This window comes from Dermochelys coriacea, chromosome 25, assembly GCF_009764565.3.
Source record: "Dermochelys coriacea isolate rDerCor1 chromosome 25, rDerCor1.pri.v4, whole genome shotgun sequence".
NCBI classification, from domain to species: domain Eukaryota; kingdom Metazoa; phylum Chordata; order Testudines; family Dermochelyidae; genus Dermochelys; species Dermochelys coriacea.
Window position 1 is genome coordinate 8323799 of NC_050092.1, and position 18950 is coordinate 8342748.

Below are 18950 nucleotides of genomic sequence, written 5' to 3' on the forward strand. Positions count from 1 at the left end.
ATGGACCATTCCCCGAGAACACTTCAGAGGCAGAGAGAGATCACAGATGCTAAGCTACCAGGTTAAAAAAAAAAAAATTCAAAGCCTTGCCTCTCTCGCCACTTGCCCCACAATATGCTCTTCCTTATCTCCTCGGCGGGGGTCTCCCCGCGCCGCCCCACCTTGGCCTGGCTTTGCAGAGGGCGGGGTTGCAAAGCGGATGTGCAGGGCTGGCCAAGTGCGTTGATCCAGGCCCAAGAAACGAGGGCAAAAAAAATATTATTGATTCAGGCTTGCGGGAGGGGAGGAACAGTTCAAAGCGAGCGCGCCTTTGAGGAGGATTTCAAAGGGACTGGGAAAGCGCAGAGATGAGATCTGTGTGTGTGCACGCGCATGCTTCATTATCTGTGTGTACGCATGTCCCCAGAAGTCTTTGTGGGTCTGCAGTGTGAACGTGCGCAATCCGCAGGGGGTGTGTACATGATTTGTTTTATCTATGTGTGGATGCATATACCTGGGAGCCTTTATGGGGGTGTGGCCTGCTGGGAGGTTGTGCATGCAAATATGTGTGTGTTGCATGCACATCATTGCGTGTATAGTGTGTATTTGTGTGACTTGCAAGGATATGTATCTGTGTCCTGCATGTATCGGTGTCCATGGGCGTGCTTAGCCATGGGGCTTTGAGCCCGGGTAGCATGTACGTCTGTGATTTACAAGGGTGTGGAGTGTCTGTGTGTGCTATAGAGAGGAGCTGTGTGGATTGCACATGGATGCGTGTGGGAGAGGTGGGTCACTCAGAATCAAGGCTTTATTCAAGGAGTTTCACCTCCGGCTCTGCCTGCAGACCGATCACCGTGGGCCTGAATTTATTTGTCAGTCAAAATTCATCCCACACTCATTCCGGGGCTGTGACTTTGCCAATCTGACCCGACACGCAGGTTGCAAGGCATTGCCTTTCTGCCCCCGATGGGATGAGCAAAGCGCCTTGAATTGGGACACAGGTGCAAACCTCTCGTGACCCACTAATGATGACCTGCCTGCTAATAACAGGCGCTCGCTCCACACCGGCGCCTGCGCACTGCTAGAAAGCGAACGCAGGGCTTTGGGGGCAGGGGCTGGGAAGAGGGAGCTTGTTACAAAAGTCAGATGACTGGTCAGGGCCAATTTTGGCTGTATTCCCTCGGCCGCTGTGTGAGACACGTGTGTGGCGGTGTGCGCAGCGTGGGTGTGTGGTGTATGCGAGCGTGTCTCTGGGTGTGTTGGGGTTCTGTATTGTTTGCGGGAGTAAGGTAAGTGGTGCGTGCTGTGGCGTCACTGTGTGTAGTATCCATGTGTTTGTGGTGTTGTACCGGGTGTGCCAGCAGGAGCACGGCTGTGTCTGTGTGTGTGTGTGGGGGGGGATGCATACGTGTGCAGTTTGAGGGCGTCTCTTTCTCTGGGGGCGGATGGGTGGACAAACGGGGCAGAAAAATGAGCCCATTATAGCAAACGAGAAGTGAGGTGTAGGAGAGAACCGGGGGAGCAGAGCATTCTGGGATAGCTCCTCATCTCCAAGCACAGGGATTAATGTGCAGCTCCCAGCACCTGGAGATGAGAACACACCCCCCGGACTAGGCAGGCCTTTGAGGATCTGACACACTCGGGAATGGCAATGCTGAGGATTGTCTAGGGACAGCTGGTAGTGGTGCTGGGGGACTGAGAAGTGGATGGACAGATGGAGGGGGCTGGTTTGACTGGGTGGAGAGCAGTCAGTGATGCAGGGGTGAGAGGGCAGATGGGGGGCTGGTTTGACATGGGGGAGTGGACAGGGTTGGGGGCTTTGACATTTACGTACATGCAGGTGGGTGGTGGTTTGAGGGAGTGGATGGATGGGGTTGATTTAGGGGGTGTGCTCTGGGATGGGGGTGGGATCTGGGGAGCCTGAGGACGATGCTGACAGGGGAAGACGCCCAGGGTGACTGTTGCCTGGAGGGCTGGGTCGTTCAGTGCTGATGGGGCCTACGGAGGCTGCTCCCCTGGCAGGCTGGGACCGGCAGGGCCCTGGGCGGTTACGTGTCTATTCACAGCACTGACCTCATCCTTCCAAGTCCAACCATTTCTCTTAAAGATGACACGATGGATATTACACAGCCCTGCATCCCATGCGGCAGGATGGGGGCCAGCTGGCCTGCCCGGTTTGGAGCGCACCCCTGCTGAACCACACTGATTAACCTGCTGCCTCTTCGGCCCTAGCCCCGCCGGGTATAAATCTCCCTTGCCTCCGGGTGGAGCTGGGCTGATTTGCACCCCTGAGGATCTGGCCCCAGACCAAAAAACAATCAAAAGAGCTGGGCCCCTGGGGCAAAGGTGTTTGCAACAAACAGACTCCCTGGGCTGAGCGCAGAGCGGACTTAAGGCAGGGTGCCCATGGAAGGGGGTCTCAGGGAGTCAGTTACACCTGCCAAGACTCCGCTCTGAATTTGGCCCGTGGAGCAAAGCGTGTGGCACCCAGATCTGACAAAACCACTTGGACCAAATTCACGGGTCGGGGCGGCTCTTTCCAGGATTGGCTGCAGAGCCAGCTGGGGGCCTGGCGTCAGCAGCCCTAGGCTCGGCCTTGTGCTTTGAGCTCCCGTACCAGAGAGGCGCAGGCTCCATTGGAGCGCCGGAGAACGTCCTGGAGGAAGGAATCCTGCCCTGGTAGGGAGATGGAAAGGGAGAGCGAGCAGGGCTCCACCATCACTGACCCGAGCTCCCAGCCTCCCACTCCAATCTACCAGGAAGAGGGACAAACCCATTCACAACCAACCGGCATCTCCATCAGTGAGCCTCAACCGTGGCCCGCAGGGACCGCCCCGGCAGAGAGAGGCGAGTTTGCCCGCTCGCTCCTTGGCCCGATTGCAATGGGGCATGTGAGTGCCAAGGTGGCTTTGGTGTGTCGCTGACACACATCCCCCAAGAACCTCTAGCCTCCTGTCCCACGGGTCGCTCCAGCCAGCAAGCGCACTGGGTACCCAACAGTAGCCACTCCTGAGAACTACCGGCCGGGAACGGATTGAAACCGGCCTCTGCCAGGCCAGCGGCTCAAGGCCAGGGGTGTAGGTACATGCACGTGTGTGGGCTTTATGGTGTATCATGGGAAATGTAGTCTTTTTTTAGGTCATGCCTACTCCCTGAACTGGAGAGGATCCCATTCCCCATCCTGCCTCACGATGCCATCCTCCGCCCTAAGGCAACCAGCATGGGACATCAAGCACCTCTCAGGGATGGTCTAGAGAATACTTAGTCCTGCCTTGAGTGCAGGGGACTGGACTAGATGAGCTCTCGAGGTCCCTTCCATCCTATGATCAATGCTGGGCGGACGCCCTCCTGGCTACAAGAACAAAGGGTGCCAGGCCTGTGAGCAGCTACCAAAGGCATGGGCAGCGCCGTGGCATGGGAGCTGGGCACGGGGACCTAGTGGCTATTCCTTGGGGGGGACGGTGTTTTCGTGGCTTGGTGGCCATGGGCTGGCCTGCCACATCCTTGTTCCCGGGCCAGCGAGAAGAAGGATTTCTAATCACCCCAGGCTCACAGCCTCCCAAATCGCCTTCTTAACACTTTCTAATTTACTGGCACTTTATCTCAATGTCCCTCGGCAGAGAGATGATGAATGGAGCTGATAATAAAAAAAGAGTTATGTTCCCACCGCTTGACACCGGAGCGGGATTTGCTGCTTCCTCCACCGCAGCCAGGCCGCTGGGGCGACATCGCCAATCCCCCTCCCCTGAAGGGCACGTCCTGCCTCCCTCACCTCTGATAGGGTCCACCTCATCCTCACCCTACCCTGGGAGACCATCCTGGAGAGCTAGGCAATGCTGAAGAGGAGCCAGCAGGGGGCGCCGCCGAGTGCAGGGTGCTCCCTGCCCAAATGCAAAGGTCTCTCTCGCATTTGGATCCCTCACTCCAACCCCAGTGTGGGATTCCCCTGCTGCCCATAAGCCGAGGACATGTCACCCCATCCTCGGAGGGAGAGCACCAGGGGCTGCGGGGGATGGGAAATGCTCGTGGCAAGCGGAGACCCGACACAGAGATTTTAATGGAACTTTCCAAAACAATTTCCCTTCCCTACCCCCCCACCCCCCGTCCTCATTTTCAGCATTTTCTTCTGGTCAGGGCGGGAGAGCGGGTGTCAAGAGACCCAGGTTACATCCCCAGCTCTGCTCCTGGGCCATGCGGCTTCGCCACTCCGTGCCTCAGTTTTCCCATCTGTCACATGGAGTTAACGAGACCCGCCCGCCTTTGTAACACGCTCTGATGACACCTCATCGTGTCCCACTCAATCCCTGTTTCCAGACTAAAGAGGCCGAGCTCATTCAAATGCAGGCAGCTGAGCCAGGTCAAGTTTGGCCACTGCTTATCGTACTAAGGCGAGCGTTAGGTGCCCAATTCCCTTTGGAAAATCAGTGGGATTTGGGCACTTAACTCCTTTATGCCCTTGTAAAATTCCAGTCTAAGTCCCCTAGAGATGGGGGCCCCCGCTATCCAACCCCCAGATGCAAATGCTGCTGAATAGAGGCAGAGAGGGAGCAATGTTTCGAGGACCTATCTGAATTCTTTGGAAACCACCTCTAGTTTCCTGTCAGGCTAGCGCGTCTGGGCAGTGCTGGGTAAATCCCCTTCTTCCCAGACACCTGGGAACTGAGGGAGGCCTGGATACAGCCCCATCCTCAGTCCCATCAACCAAAATGAGTTTCCACATCCCGGCCCCAAAGGTGAAAACTATTTTCCAGAGGAGTTTTAAACCTAGTGAAGGACAAAGGAACAAGGGAGGTAGAAGGAGGGAAATAGACACCAAAGCCCGACAAGATCCGAGCTCCTCAGGAGCCGGGCCACGGAACAGCAGCTCACGGATTGCCATGCACCTGGCTTGCCAGGACAAGCAATCCCCCCAGCTGGCTAGGAACCCCGCATTGCCCCCCTGATCGCACAGCTGTGCCTGGTGTCACCCATCCTGGGCACCTGCCTGGGACACAACTCAAGGAAACATCCATGCTGCGGCCTGGCTGAGGTCATCGGTGGGGCCATCGGGTTTGAGATTATCCATGTCGGTGCGTGGATTAGCCACGGCGCATCAAAATGCCAGCTCGGCTGCCTCTGTCTATGCCCAGGGCTCAAGGCTGCAGAGCGAGCGTGACCCAGCCACAAAGGGTCCCATGCCCTCCTGACCCGGGCCACCCGGGCACAAGTCTGCCCTCTGAGAGCCAGGCCTGAGCCGTGCGGGGCTCGAGGAGCTGCTCGGGCTGCAGGCAGCCAGCGGGACAGAGCTGAAGCTGCTCTTGGGCTGTTCTGCCAAAGAAGCGGCTAAACTAGTCTGGCGGCAGCACCGTGGGGACGCTAGCTCCACCCCTGGGGAGAGAAACGCCAGACCCGGGTCTGTGGAGCCTGTGAGGGGGAAGGAGGCAGTCGGGAAACACTTTGCACTCACAGCCCAACAAAACATTCTGAAAGCTGAGAGTGGCTGAGACGTGCCGGGGAGATGGAGCAGCTGGAGGAGGGACAGTACGGTGGGCATCTCTACCGCTGGGGCTGCATCGCACCCCTACCCTGGCTGCAACCTGTACCTACTGCTTAAGAGACGCCTGATCCATCACGGCGACCAAGTTCCTGCCCCCCCCATAAGGAGCCTGCCCAGCCTCCTTGGGCTTCTGGGACATGCGGCCTGGGTGCCGCGCTCCACTGGGAACCCTTGCCAGCTCCCACCGCTGCCACCAGCTCTCCAAGAAATGGGGGGGGGTGTCCTCATTAGCATCCACCTCCCTTCAGTGGGCGAAGGCTCTGCCAGGCAGAGACATGCAGAAGGAGACAAAGGGGGGTTCATTTTGCTTTTTTAATTTTACAAAATTATAATTAAATAGGCAGTGAAATCCTGTTAGCTCAATCCAGCCCTGCTGGGAGTTCACTCTACTTCAGACACACTTCTTTCTCCCCCTCCCTTTACTAAGAGAATCAAAATTGTATTAATAATTTGCTGTACTGCCAGCACACGCAGCATCTGTAAAGTTAGGGCTTGATCCAAAGCCCACTGAAGTCATTACCAGAACCAGCATGGGCTAGTGGAATGAGCACAGAACTAACCCTCTAGAGGCCTGGATTCTATCCCTGGCTCTGCCATGGAGCTGCTGGGTGATCATGGCCAAGTCATTTCCCCTTGCCTCAGTTACCCCCACTCATACTGTGTGCACTTTGGGGCAGGGACTGGCTCTTGCTGTGTGTGTACAGAGCCTAGCACACTGGGGCCCGGATCTCAGCTGGGCCATCTTGACACTACATACTATAATTACGTCAATGGAAAGATTCCCAGGCAGGGCTGGGATCAGTCCCTGTGGCAGAACGCACACACGCAGTGGGGCAGGGCGAGCAGGGAGGTGGCCTTTCCAGGCAGGAAATGAATGAGTTAAATATCCTCGCTCAGCAATGCGGTGCGTCTGTAGTCTTTTTGATTCCTGCATTTCTTTACTAGTGTTTATGTTGATGAATGCATGCCGTATGCTATGGAAGAGGCAGGAGACGCAGTGTGACTAAACTGAGACTCCCGGGAGAAGAGTTACTTTTGCCTTGCCAGACTCCAGAGAGTTGCAATTATTAGCAGCACGTATAATTGAAGGGCCCCTCTGTGCTAGGTGCTGCATGTGCCCAGAGTGAGAGCCAGCCCCTGCCCTGAAGAGCTTACAATCTAAACAGAGATAACACAGAGGGCGGGAGAAAGCAAGGCGGGGGTAAGATTCCCATTGCCTTCCATGAGTACAGAATTCCACCTTCAGGGACTTGCCTGACGTCACTCAGGGCTGCGACTGAACTGGGAACCGGATCCCAATCTCCTGAGTACAGCCCAGATGAACAGCTGCTCCATCAGGTTGCACAGATACCCGCTTGGGAGCACAGTGTCGTGTTCGTGAAGATAAGTGAGTGCGTAAAGTGCCTGTGCAAACAGCAGAGGTGGCTTTCAAAATTTGCCTCTTAAACTAGACTCATAAAAAAGACTTGAAGATACACTGTGGGGGGAAAATCCTGCCCTGGCGTGGAGGAGGCACTATCTACTACCTAGATATAGGCATCCGTATCCAGTGATTGCTAAATCAAATTTTATATACACCAGTATAATTAATTACACAAACTGCAAAGCCAGCTGATAATATTAAGCCAAGGACATCAGAGAATTTAGCACTAAGACAGCAATTCTTTATTCTCTCTTTGACAGTCTAGGCAAAGCTGGCACCCCTGCAACTATAGCTCCCACAAGTCGCCGAGGGGCAGCACCTCGACTGGCGTAAATGGACATAGCTCCATTAACCTCAACGGGGCCCCATTGTTCAGGAGTTTCCTTTCAGGCCCCGATTCAGGGCAGCACTTAAGCAGGAGCATAACTTTAGGGATGCGGCAGATTCCCCGGCGCTTGCAGCCTTTCAATCCAGCCCTGCCTGGCTTTCCAAAAGACAAGCTCTCGCTCAGCCTGAAGTTCTGGACTTTGACTGGTGCAAGAATCGCCAAGGAACGTTCTCTGGCCGGTGTGAACGCAGGAGACTTGGGCTAGATCCACACGATGGTTCCTTTTGGCCTGAAAAATCTCTGCTCTCCCATTGATTTCAATCCCCTGGGAATTCCAGGAGTGCGTAAGCGCTGTCCTGAACAGGGGTCTTAGATTGTGCAGGGATTGTCTCTTCTGTGTCTGTACAGCACCTTGCACAATCGAATTTGGTCATGCCTATCAGATAAACATTCACAACTAGTAATAAAATTACCCCTCAGCACCTTAAACTGGATTGCAGTGGGAGCAGCCTTCCCCACCACCCCGGCCAGGAAAGAATTCGTCTGCCATCGCTAGGGGTTACACACAGATCCTACCACAAGAGAAAAGCACCACGCATCCCCTTCCCTGCATTACAGCAGAGCTCACAAGCATGGAGTCATTCAGCCCTGCTTCTGAATTGCCTGCCTGCGGGAGGTGTGAGGCTTCGGGCTGGTTTACTTGCTCAGGGTTTGAATTCGTTAATTTCCCATTGTTTATCTGAACGGCAGGCAGAACGAAAACGTATTTACAAGCGGCTCCCCGGCTGACATGGGATCCAGGCTCCAGGCAGCGTGGGTGTAGGAGAAAAGACCAGTCCTCTTTCCAGCATCTAGGATGCGGCTCCTTTGGGCTCCAGGCAAGGCAACCAGGCCCATGGCAGCTTCCCCCCGGATCCCAAGCCGGAGGAGCTGCAGCACCAGGGTAATAAACCGCTTCTTGGAGTTTAACAGCCAGGCCTTGAAAATACCTGGAGCAAATGAGAGCTTCCCGCTGTGAGGCCTGGCTCATGGGAGCAGCCCTTCCTCCCCCAAATTGACCCAGTTGCTTCAGTGAGGCCCTGGCTTGCAGGATCAGGCCCTGCGATCGAGCAGAGAGCTTGTGCAACAGTCCCCTGGGCACTCGGGAGGCGCACAATGAGCAGTCGATCCGGTTGTCCTTTTAAAAACAAGGTCCCCTGGGTTCTCCACCCACTTCCCTAAACGGGGTGAAACTATGACCTCTCCAGGCCAGTGAGTGCTGGGGGCAGCATCAGCAGGTCTCCCCACTTTGTGCTTCCCAGCCCGTGTGGCCAGATTTACAGCGACCTCCTGAGCAGGTGCCCTGGGGACAAAGGGGCTCCATGCACCCCCTTTGCCTCCCAAGGAGATGTGATCATCGCTGGAATAGCTGAATGCCTCCCCCCTCCAACTCATCCATGCAGGGCCAGCCACGAGCGGGCAATCGATAGACGAGACAGACACATGCTAGATTAGACCGAAGGGCAGGTATGGGGATGAAAGAGTGACAGAGTCAGAGGGGTACGTTGGGGAGGACAGAGACAGACCAGAGGGGACACGTGCTGGGAGGGTGGGTGTGTGCAGCAAAATTCAACAGCCTCCAAGCGGAACGCTGGGAAGTTTCTCGGGTTTCTCTGAGAAACCAGCCCCACCCCCCCTCTTTGGAAGGAAAGCCTCAGCATCAGATCCCCAAGCACCCTTTCCAAGTACATCGCGTTTGGCCAAGAAGCCTGCCAACTCTTGCAACACCGCATATTAAAGAGCCCCTCCCCACCCCTCCGGCCCCCATTCTGTGCACCCATTCTCACACAAAGGCCAGAGCCACAGAAGGAACAAAGTGGCCAACTAACAGGAAGGTGGGCAGAGATCTTCAATATTTCATTAATAAAAATACTCCCCATGCTAGCTGCAGGGGACGGCCCCTCCAAGCAAGATCTTGCTCCTTTTCAGTGACCTCAACTCCCACGGCCCCCAGGGCGATCCTGGATTGTCCGAACCACCTCTAGAGGGCGACAGAGTCTTACTTGATGTTTGCTTATGGCAGCCGGTTTCATAGTCAGTAATAAAGGGCCCTGGGCTGCCCAGGTGCAAGGTCACAAGCTCTCTCCTCGAGCTCTCCTTTCTCCACCTTCCCAAAGGACCAACAGCCTCAGGGTTGATCACTAGTGACCTCCGGGCGCTGCTGATGGCCAGCAGAGGAGTTCAATCCTCCTGCCCAAGAGTAGGAAACGGAGTTCGAGACCGACCCAGGTCAGCAGCCTGCTCAGACCGGTTAGTCCCCGGTTAGTCTGGCTCAGAAGCAGCGTCCATAAGCCAGCGGGGTTGGGTCTAGGTTGGAATGGCGCACTCGAGGCTGGGTTCCTGCAAAGCAGCCAGCTTCTTTATGGCCAGAGTGGGTGAAAAATGTGTCTGAAAGCACCATAAAACACATACACACACACACACAGTGACCTTTCCAAACGGCCAGGAAAGCTGCAGGGATAAAACAACCCGTGCAGCCAGTCTGCAAACATTGCCGTTAAGGATCGGCCCAAACCGCAGCAGGCTATAAACCCAGCAACAACTCGCTCCCCAAAAGCCACTGACCCCAAACCCGTGTGAGATCTTGGTCACAGAACGACACAGCCAAGTGGCATTATCCAAGGTGGGTTCTGCAGTGCCTGTGGTCGCAGCATACAAGCTTGAAACCATCTGCTCAGCTGGGAGCTGGTACCCACGGCGCACCGAGCCAGGGCAAAATTTCCTAGCTGCCTTCAGTAAAGTGCTGCCTTTCCAGGGGCGGGGCAGGGAAGGGGAGTCCATCCCTCCCCCCACCCCATCTTTTCCCAGCCCCAAACCTCTATAAACACCGCCAATTCTCCCCCTCTCCATAGCAACCCAATGAATATCGCCCCCTACCTCATGATGCCCCCCTGAAATATTCCCCTCTATTTCCTCCTTTTCCATAATCTCCCGCCCCCACACCCCATCTTCTCTCTTATGAAGCAGCCTTCCCCGTGGTGCTGCTACCCCACGGCACAGCCCTCCCACCCTCCAGCACATGACTCGCCAGCGCCCAGACACCACCTGCACGCTGCAAAAGAATCCGGATCGGCAGCTAAGACAACTTGGGAGCCCCCTGGCTCTGACCCCTTGATCGATCAACCACTGGCAGAGCCCTGGGTTTGGCTATTCCAGGGGGATGGCATCCCACCAATCAGAATGGGGTGAAATTTGGGGGCAGGCTGTGGGCCAGCGTCCCTCTACAAAGGAGGACAACTGCATCCATGTTACATCCGCACGGCCCTGCATCACTCAGCAAAGGGGCAGCCTGCCTCCCCCACGCGCCCCACACAGTACATGCTCCATAGGAAGGCCTGATCCGGCGGGCAGCTGCTGAGCACCCTCGCCGACTTCAACGGGGACAGAGAGTGCTCTGCACCTGGCAGGACTGGGCCCCTCATTCACAAACACAGCCCTGCCCGATTTCAAATTAAAAGCACAAAGAAAAAACAAACACACCAATGTTCTCAAGACCCACCCCCCATTGCACCAGCTGCAGGTGAAGGGCCCATGTTTATCTTTTAAAGGGATAGTGCCAGCATCATGGCAGCTGCTGGGTGCTAAGCAGTTGAAAATCTGCCCCCTAGCGTCATGTAGTCCATGCCCTACATTTAGGTTAAAAATACTAGATGATGGGGCTGAGGGGTGCGTGAAAGAGATTTAGATGGCACCGATTTTATTAGCATTAACACTATTTATTCTGATGATCGTACCAATGGAACCTGGGTCTTGGAGCCCTGCATTCCCCTTACCGCACGGGCAACTCCCAACGCCACAGGATAGGAACCAGAGGTGAAATGGATAATGGGTTAAGATTATTCATTATTATTCACGGGGCAGGCTACAGCCGTGAGCTCTCAACAGCCAGCAGAGCACCCGTTTCACTCCATCTCCAGCAGCCGAAGGGTCTGGCCCAGAAAGTGAAACTAAGTGAAGACCTTGGAAAGGGGGACAGGCCAGCACCAAAAGCCAGGCCTGCATTTGCTTGTTTGATATCCTCTCCCGAGCTCTCTGCGGAACTCTTACCAGTGACGCAGATCAGAAAAGTTTTGTTTGGATGGAATTTTCACCCGGACAGTGTCCTTGCCCAGCGCTGTTATTCATCATCCGTCAATAACACTTTACTGGATGAAAAGCGTCTCTGGAGAAGCAATCTCAAGGGGTTTGGTTTCATCAGCAGCTAGGTAAAGTGAGGCAGTGTGAGCTAGTGGATAGCCCATGGGGTGATGGCTCAGGAGACCTGGGCTCTCTGCTCTGTGACCTTGGGCAGTCGCCCCATGCCTCAGTTTCCCCTGCTGCCCTTGTCCATTTAGACTGTACACTCACAGGTTCAGGGACTGTGTCTGTACAGAACCTAGCACAAGAAGGGCCTGATCTCAGCAGAGACCCCTAGGCGCTCCCATTATACCAACAGCCCCATTCTACAGACAAGCAGACTGAGGTGCAGAGAAGGGACGTGACTTGGCCACAGTCATGCAGAGAGAATAATGACAGAGCTGGGAACAGAACCTAGGTCCCCCGCACTTCTCCATTCGGGGCGCTGCACTGACCCACTGGGCCATGCTGCCTCCCAGCACGCTCTGGGCTGTACAGCACTCTGGAGATCCTAAGTGCTAACGAACCTGCACAGAGATGAGCAATCACCTCCTTGCTCCAGGCCAGACTCCGCTTTCCGCTGCTATGATGGGCTCAGGGCACTGGCATGGAGCGCCAGACAACCCGCCCCACTTTCCCATCCCCAAGCCAACCGCTCCTGCTCCCTGGGCGACTGAAAGGGAGATGGGAGAGACTTGTCTGCGAGGCAGAGCCGACGTGCTCCGTGCAAGACCCAGACGGAAGGGTGGAAGCACTGACAGGCCCTGCCACTCCGATGCCCGGGGTGGCTCCAGATCCTACGGCTGCGTCTCTATCGATCCCCCATGACGTCGGAGGCTGGGTGTGCGTTTAGGGAAGGGGAAGGCAGGCGATCTCTGCACAGGGAGCTGGGGTACTGCTCCAGGTGCTTAGCAGGCAAAGCCCTGTCCTCAGCCACATGCCAGGCAGCACTCAGGTCCCTGCCCCTGTCCCCCACCCCTGGCGGTGACTGTCCCCAAAGCAGAAAGCAGGAGGGGCTCAACATTAGCACAGACATCAGGCCAACTAGAAACCAGCCAGGAGGACCTCTGGGGGCCAGATCCTTCGCTGAGCACCTTCGTCTCTCAGAGCCCTTATCCAGCAATCTGCAGGATGGGCCCCCCCGGCTAGGAGCAGAAACACAGGTGGGCTATCTTTAGCGTGACCAGCGTCAGGGGAACAGGGGTTTCACAGGACCGGGCGAGGGTGGTTGATGCCCAGCACGGAACCATGAAGTGCCTAGTGGACTGATGTCTAGCAGGGCTCTCCCTCGAGCTGGGCTCCCACTGCTGAACCCCCACTCCTGTAAATTGCAGGGCCCAGCCCCCGCATTTAAAAGCATTAAACTCCCCTGGTGCCCTGCTGTTTTCTCCTTTCATGCCAATAATCTTATTCCTCAAGCAGAAATGTCATAAACCAGGACCCACAGCCCGGCAGACACCTTCCCTGCAGATGCAGGGTACAGAGGCCACCCAGCACCAAGAGACAGAGGGAACCCACATAGCTGGGGAACGGAGCCTTCCCCCCTCATCCAAGGGCAGGGCCAACCTTTCCGGTGGTGGCAAACCTCAGATCCGGACAGAGCGGGTGCTCCCCTCGCATGGCTCCCCGGGGTGGGGGAAGTGTCACCCTTTCTGCCCCACCCTGTCTCTATGCCAGGGCCCCCGGCAGCCCTCCCCAGCCCACCCGTGTGCTGGATTCTGGGCGGTTCAGCACCCTGTGCCCGGTTCCCAGCCGGGGTCTGTGCCCTGCTCCACCCCAGAAAGGTTCTACCTGACAGTGGGGGCTGCACCCCAAGTGAAGGGCAGGTCCCGTCCTGCCCCCCCCCGCCGGTTACCAAGGGGCTTGTGGCAGCACAAAACAGACCCACGCAGCCACTCGGCTACCTCGTCCAACTTGCCCCCCATCCAGCCCCCCTGCAGAACAGCTCCAGCTGGGGGGGTCCTCGCCGCTCCTGCCCCTCCCCCTCTGTAACAGACCCCCCCCGGCGGTACCCACCAGCTGCTGGGAAATGCCAGCCCCCCAGAAGGGGGGGGTAGAGTCAGTGACCCTTCAAGGTTCCCTTCGGCATTGGAGCCCGTAACAAAAGCTCGCTGCAGGCTCTTCTGTGTGTCCCCCCCCGGCTCGGATGGGGAAGGCAGGGGCTGCTCACCGACTACACAAAGGCACGTTGCTGCCCTGGCAGGGGATAACCTCCCCCCCCCGACTGAAATCGAACCCCCCCCCCGGCACTACCACCACAGCCACGCGCCCCCAGCCCCCCCCTCCAGCGGGCGATCGCCGGCCGAGAGCCGCAAAGTTTGCAGGGCTCCCAGGGGAAAAGCCCCCCCTGGCCGAGGCAGTGACCCACCCCCCGCTCCCCGGCAGCGCCCGGCGCCCTCACCTACCGTGCCGGCAGCTCCCCGGGAGCCAGGCTGGGGCTGTCTGCAGCGGGCAACTCCGAGCGGCTCTTTCCTTTAAGGGGCGGCGCTCCTCCTTCTCCCCCTCACACCTGTCCCTGCCTCGCACCCGCCTGGCATCCTGGCCACGCATCCAGCTCGGGAGCCGGGGCGCAGAGACACACACCAGGCAGGCGGGGGGGGGGACACACAGATCCCCCCTCCCCCGTGCAATGCAGCTCCCCACCAGCTGTGTGCATGCAACCCCCGGCACCTTCTTCTCCAGCACCCCCCACCCCTTCCCCCGCCAGGGGAACAGCGCCGGGGGGGCTGGGAACAGCTGCAGCCAGGGGCTCCTGCGAGGGGGGGGGGCTGGCTCGCTGGACGGAGGAGGGCTCCTGCTACCCCCCCCACCCCACCCCTCCCTGCTGCCTTTGTCAGCCTGCCGGGGGGGAGGAGGGCTAGCGGGGGGCGGAGAGCGGGTCTCGTCCCCCCTCTCTCCAGGCGCTGGCTCTATCTGCTGGCTCCGTCTCCGGCGTTATCAGGAGCGCGCACATTGCAGGCGGCATCTCCCCTCCGCCGCAGCTCCAGCCTGCACCCAGCCCGGCGGGCTCCCGGCAAGAGCAGGGCTGGATTCCGGCGCTTCCGGCAGGAGCCGGATCGCGAGGGGGACCCGCTTGGCGTGGGGGGCAGAGAGGCTCCGAGCGGGCGGGGGAGGATTTGAAAGCCGGGGGCGGGGGGGGGGGGGAAGGCTCGTTCCTGGCCAGCCCAGGGGTGGGTTGGTTTGAGGCCACAGAGGCGAGGTCTCCACTTCCCAGCCCTGCCCACCTTGGCCAAGTCACTGCCCGGCTCCGTGCCTCAGTTTCCCCCATCTGCAGCATCAGGAGCACGCTTTCTTTGCCCATCCCCACCCCCTGGACTGTAAGCTCTTCGGGGCAGGGGCCGTCTCCGACTCTGTATGCACAATGGGGACACAATCGCAGCCCTCAGTACTTCTCCTAGGTCTTTGTAGTAGCCAGATGGGGCACTGTGTCTACATTGACAGGTTTCAGAGTAGCAGCCGTGTTAGTCTGTATTCGCAAAAAGAAAAGGAGGACTTGTGGCACCTTAGAGACTAACAAATTTGTTAGTCTCTAAGGTGCCACAAGTACTCCTTTTCTTTTTGTGTCTACATTGGAGCTAGTTATGAGATGGTAGTATTTGATTTACGATTGGTACTGGAGTGGCGCCAAGAGGTCCTGACCAAGGTCACGCTAGGCGCTATACAAACACACAGCACAAGCCATTTCCTGCCCCAAATCTCAGACAAGACAGACAAACCTGCTGTCCCCCTAAGTAGGGGCCAGGCCATGATCTTTAGGTAGGGTCTGGGGATGCCACGTGCCCAGGGCCCCAGACTGCCTTCCTACGGCCCTGCTCACCCGGTACAGCTGGGAACTGATCCCAGGCTGGCAATCTGAGTATTATTATTGTTTGTATTGCCGCAGCGCCGAGCAGCACCAGTCATGCACCAGGCCCCCAGGGGTTCTCAAACTTTTGTACTGGTGACCCCTTTCACATAGCAAGCCACTAAGTGTGACCCTCCCTTATAAATTAAAAACACGTTTTTTATATATTTAACATTATTATTAATGCTGGAGGCAAAGCAGGGTTTGGGGTGCAGGCTGACAACTTGCCACCCACCCATGTAATAACCTCATGACCCCCTCAGGGGTCCTGACCCCCAGTTTGAGAACCCCTGTGCTAGGCACTGCACAAACACAGAATAGACGGTCCCTTACTCTTTATTATTGAACACACATGGCTATTACATACAGCCAACCACATGCAAAGGATGTGAAGGTTGCAAAATCAAGCACTCAAATGTTAGGAAGTGCCAGGATCAAGGTAGCTTTTGCATCCTTAACTCAGCTGTCTTGGGCACATGCATTGTGATCCAGTCTTTAATTACACCTACTATTTATTTTCCCCCAGGCCCCTGCCTCATTCAGTGCTCAGGATGGACGGTGCTCACTGAATGGGTCTCTCTTCAATATTCCTTTTTATCCTCATGCTTCAGTGCATGGCCCCAGGCATTATTCACTGCCCAGAAGCCAAGCCCTGAACTGAATACAGAATTATTAATTTCCCCGTGGACTTTTCCATGCTGCTCTCATTGGAGGATCTTAGTCCGTTACAGACATGAATGAATTTATTGTTGTGACACCCTGGGGTGTTGAGGTCACAGTATTATCCCCATTTCACACATGGGAAACTGAGCCATTAAAGCCAAAAATGCCAATGAAGGTTGGAGGCCCAGTTTGACAAGTGTAGGATCTTTTGCAAAATATTGTGTAGCTCTTCATTATTCAGAGCATGGTGCCCGTTGACCTCAGTGGCAGCTATGAGTACTCAGCACTTCTGCAAGGCAGACCCAAGGTGTCTCAGGTTGGGTACCCAGAAAATGGCTGCTGTGAAAAGTTTGCTTTAAGTGATTTGCCCAGCACCATCCTGGAACTCTGTGGCAGAGGCAGGGATGGAACCCGGTTGTCCAGGACGGCATTCCACTGCCTCCTTAGCTAGGAATCCTTCTCCCTTCCTGCAGTCCCCCACCTCATTCATTGCACACCTTCCAACTTCTGCAAAAATGACTCAGGACTCCAAGAGACAGCTTCAGTAGACAGCCCTGAGTCATCCCCAGAGCAGGTCCAGCCCGTGCACTGGCTGAGGCAGGGGGCCTGTGGGAAAAATCGCTGGCGATCATGTAATTAAAGATTGTATCATAACGGCCTGGCAAATGCACAAGAGGGCTGAATTAAGGTTGCACGGACAACCCGAATTCTGGTATTTCCTAACTCTGGAGTGCTCGATTCTGTGCAGAAGAGAACGATGAGACACACTTTGCTAGTGGGCTTCCCCACTATTTGCTGACAGCAGAGGAATGGTGACACTCAGGATTCCTGGGTTCATTCCATGTTCTATAGAGGAGTGTGCTTTATTGCTTACAGACCTTTCTGTCCCATTTCCTCCAAATCCCCTTCTGCTCCAATCCACCCCTTCCCTCATTCCTGTCCCCTCCTGCTGTTATTCCTCCCCGACACCTGCCTGCCCCCCCTTTCTGTTCCCACCCATGTTCCCTCCTCAGTTCAGGCCCTTCTTCTATCATGACTATCCCTAGCCCCTTCTTGAGCCTATTCCCACTTTGGGTCTTCTGTCCCCCTCCGCTCCTGTTCCCTGCTTCTGTGCTGTCTCTCTGCCCTGCATCTCTCCCCCAGCCCCCGGTTCCTCACCCCTCTGCCTTTGAGTCAGGCAGATTCCTCCTCTCCTCCCTTCCACCACTGCCTGGGTTCCATGTGCCAGCATGGGGCTGGGCCACTGAGTGCACAGGAGAGACAGCGTCCCATGGTCCGTGCCTGAATGCCATACCGCGGCAGCCTCTGAAAGTCAGACCACGCCATTGCAGGAAGAGTCCGGCTCAGCTCCTGCCACCCTGAGGATGGAGCACTGTCAGCCACTCGGCAGGGATGGCGCACGCCTGGAGGAGCTGGGTGGGGACGGAGCATGCTCATTGTAGTCGGACTCCTCGGAGCATTTAGCTGCCTGACTCTAACTCTCTGAGCATGTGCAAACAGACACTTTTCTAACTGGGCCAGATCTGGGTGGATTTTCATGAGGATAGCAAAAGGTGAGCTCCCTGCCAAATTTCCCGTCCCTGCTCCAAAGCATAGAGGTGCTAGAGCATCTCATGAAATAATTGGAAGAATTTTTTTTTAATAATGGAAAAACAAGGTATTTCCCCCCTAACCTCCTTCTTAGCAATAGCTGGCCTGCTTTAGCTGAAGCGTTTCAAAAATCAATCAATCGGCCTAAGGCAGATACTGACCATGGAAAATTTCAGCCTGAACAGTTAAAGTTTAGCAAAGCTGTAAGCAACTAAAAATAGGATCTTATCATGGCAAATGATGGGTGACCTTAACTATAGGTGTCATTACCTGCATTGCCTGTAATACTACCTACTGGTCCTGGATCTATTCCATCTATTTATTCATCTGCTTGCAGACCCTGGGTATGGAGCTCATGCTCGCTGAAAGCGTATGACCAAATGTAAATATCGCTGTTGATTTGCAAACTCAAAAACACTTTGTACAGACGTCAGCCAGTGACTAGTAGGTGAGTCACGGCCAATTCCAGGGGGATCTCTGGGCTTCCCCACAGTCTGTAGGAGGCATGGAATAACCAGAGTGGAACAATATCTACTCAATGGGCCCAGTTCATGCAGCCAGTGGGATTTGACCCCATATATTTGAGGACAACTATACACCATGAAGTCTTGTCCAAAAGCTCATCAAATAGCTGATGAGAATGCTTCCCAGGCCCAAGGGTGTTGGGTAGATTAATTAGTTCATATCTGTACAGGGCTTTGAACATATAAAGCATTCGAAGAATGCTAAGTATCATTAGTATCTAGTAGTCTAATCTGTCTCCAACTGGCGGCCAACGGATTGAACTCCTTACCCCTGTAGAAGATAAGGGGGAAGCTTTATTCACGTGGCCATCCAATCTTTAGATGTGGGATTTCTCTGCAAGGACTGTCCATCAGGGCCAAACTGCTAGATGAATTCCAGCCCTCTCTCCTGTGATAAATGCATCCTGCTTTACCGGGGGTGCTGCTCAGGGTCAGGACAGGTGAACAGCCGAGAAATCTTAGAGGCAGAATGGTTGGGTCTGGCTCAGACCCCCAGGGCTTCCCACCCTGACTCTCATGGAAAGAGCCCTGAAATTCTCAGTGGCCATCGGTGGGCCAGATCTGGGTTTCACAGCTGGCTTTGAAAACGGCACTTCTGGCAGCACAGCGCCCCCTGGCACTGCTTTGGGGCATCAGATCAGCACTGACTTGGAGAGGGTATTTCTGGAAGGCCTCCCATGCCAACATGGCTTAATGCGAGGGGTCGTATATCACCCACATTCGGGCCAGGGGATCTAGCCCTGTCAGACTCCACCAGTGTCAAACCCCTAAAAACCACTGGGCAGAAAATTAATTTTTATATTATCTGTTTCAAGAATGACCTTTCCTTCTCCCCCCCTGCCCGAGCCACCTTGAGCCATTTTTATCAGCGCAGCTGCCCCTACCACGTAGGGAGATGTTAAAAGGGT

General features: G+C 55.7%; 1 protein-coding gene across 1 annotated transcript in view; it reads right to left on the reverse strand.

Moving 5' to 3' along the window:
• SEMA6B (semaphorin 6B) overlaps nt 1-14391 on the reverse strand; it is an 83442-nt gene extending 69051 nt beyond the window's left edge. Inside the window, exon 1 of the mRNA XM_038384364.2 lies at nt 13827-14391. The gene's annotated coding sequence lies outside the window, so the exon portion shown is untranslated. The remainder of the gene's footprint in view (nt 1-13826) is intronic.
• Between the last annotated feature and the right edge of the window lie 4559 nt (nt 14392-18950).